General features: G+C 50.8%; 1 protein-coding gene across 1 annotated transcript in view; it reads left to right on the top strand.

The window, feature by feature from the left end:
- Positions 1–2,414, top strand: part of SIM2 (SIM bHLH transcription factor 2) — a 47,026-nt gene that overhangs the window by 19,323 nt on the left and 25,289 nt on the right. The gene's annotated exons all lie outside the window — the stretch shown is intronic.

The raw sequence follows: 2,414 nt of genomic DNA, 5'->3' as shown, positions 1-2,414 counted from the left end.
GCCTCTAACTGTTGTGGCCTCTCCCGTTGCGGAGCACAGGAGCACAGGTTCCGGACGCGCATGGCTCAGCGGCCATGGCTCACGGGCCCAGCCACTCCGCGGCATGTGGGATCTTCCCGGACCGGGGCACGAACCCGTGTCCCCTGCATCGGCAGGCGGACTCTCAACCACTGCGCCACCAGGGAAGCCCTGTTTGAATATTTTGATGTTTTTTCAATACAGCTGATCCCCTTTGTAATCTCATATATTTTATGCTCTCAGAAACGTTATTCTGGGTGGGGATCTGCAGGTTTTGTGCCACAGCACGAGTCAGTTAAGAAGCCTTGGTCTAGACGGATGAGGCAGGTCTGTCTTGCTGACCTGGCTCCATTTGGCGACAAGAGTTTTCTCTTGACAGTCCCAACATTTAGCACGTATTAACATGGTCCCCACCGTTTTAAGCACCCTGTTAGAACAGTTGGGGCGTGGCTGTTGAGTGAGGGTGTGGAACATGTCTTCACACAAGTGACTCCTTAATTTACAATTGCCACGTGTGCTAGGAAGACATAGAAGAACTTATTCCAGGGGCCCTGGCCTTGTAACTCCCTCTGATGGCCCAATGAGACCAACCAGTATGCTGACCAAAGGGTCTCTTGTCTGCTTTGGACTATGGTATCCCAACTTGGCCAAAATCCCCTAGTGAGACAAAATGCCAAAGAAGAAATGTCAAAAGTGATGAGAATGGGGTAGCCAGCCGCAGGAAAAAAAAAAAAAAAAAAAGGGTTCCATTCTTATTGCTTCCTCCTGGGATGGGTCATTCTGAGGCTAGAAGGAGAGAACACAGAATAGCACACTCAGTTTTAAAACCCCTTGCAGATCCAGCTCTGTGGCCCCCATGTTCTAGCTCCAGAAATAGTCACCATGTGTCTACCAAGGAGAGAGACTGGTATGTTGGTTTCTGAAATGAGATGGGGGCTTAGTTGTAGCTTATGGCCTGCGGTGCTTAAGTCCTTGGAAATGGTCCGGCTGCATAAATGAACAGGAATACGACTCTGAAGAAATAATTTCCAACAAAATAAGGGCTAGGAGAGCACATTGCTTCTGAATCTAATGCTTTCACTGTGGGATTGTTTAAAGTCGGACAAAGACAGCTGGAATCTTAGAGAATCCCTCAGAACATTGTGGGGTGTGTGTGTGTGTGTGTTTGTGTGTGTAGAGTTGATTCACGATGTTCTATTAGTTTCAGGTGTACAGCACAGTGATTCGGTTTTATATATATTCTTTGTCAGATTTTTTTTTTTTTTTTTTTTTTTGCGGTACGCGGGCCTCTCACTGTTGTGGCCTCTCCCGTTGCGGAGCACAGGCTCCGGACACGCAGGCTCAGCGGCCACGGCCCACGGGCCCGCGGCCCCAGCCGCTCCGTGGCACGTGGGATCCTCCCGGACCGGGGCACGAACCCGTGTCCCCTGCATCGGCAGGCGGACTCTCAACCACTGCGCCACCAGGGAAGCCCCTTTGTCAGATTCTTTTCCACTATAGGCTTTTACAAGATATTGAATGTGTTGTTATTGTTTTAAAAAGTTACAATGTGTTAATTGCACGGGAATGGGCTTTCTGCCAGTAGCTCCGGTTTCATTTTACCCTTCCATGTCGCAGCCTTTAAAAAAGTGTTTAGAAAATGACGGCAAATGGGAGTATCGGGAGACCCGTCCAGTTTCCTGCGGGGTCCACATCTAAGGTGGGCCGACAGTACAGGAGGAGAAGTTCTGGGAGACCTGGGGTCTCCCACTGACTCAATTCCACAGCCAACCGAGTGTTCAGGCTCTGAGGTTCACAGCACCTGGTTCTCACCTCATCTGCAGAGTTGGTTTTCTGTGTCTGAACTGGCCTCCTTGTTTTATGGTAATTGTGTGAGAAGTGGGCCCTCCCCAGAACTGGATAGTTAATTACTGGGTGATGTTTTTTACACCTGAGCGTGCTCTTCTGGAAATGGGGTAGACAGGCCGCCATGTTAGAGGGAAGCTTTCTGCCTCCAGACCCCAGCTGTGCAGAGAAATTGTGGGTAAATATGGCAGCCCCTCCAACTAGGGGAGGGGGGCCTCTGAGGTGATGCCCTTATCTCCACTGGGCAGTGCCCTCAGGGAGGGGCGGAAGGCCTTGCTTCCATTCCTAGCGGTAACCTTTCTTTAAAAATTAATTTATTAACCACCACCAAAGAGCTGTTTATTTAGAGTGGAATGACCTCGCTCTCACCCTGGGGCGAGGACAGTCTGCCATCCGTGCCCAGAGAGCTGGTGTCCGCTCACTAAAGCAGAGGGTGTTTCCTTGGGGGACGTTTGCGTTTGCAGTAGTGAGGTCGGAGATTCGCGTGTGAGGCCTGCGACAGGAATGAAGGAAAGGCTTTGGGCCAGAGAAATGGGCGGTGGGGGGGGGGG

Source organism: Lipotes vexillifer, unplaced genomic scaffold (assembly GCF_000442215.2).
Source record: "Lipotes vexillifer unplaced genomic scaffold, Lipotes_vexillifer_v1.1 scaffold402, whole genome shotgun sequence".
In the NCBI taxonomy this organism is placed as follows: Eukaryota; Metazoa; Chordata; class Mammalia; order Artiodactyla; family Lipotidae; genus Lipotes; species Lipotes vexillifer.
The sequence above is the reverse complement of the archived record's forward strand: the minus strand, read 5'-3'. Positions and strand labels throughout refer to the sequence as shown.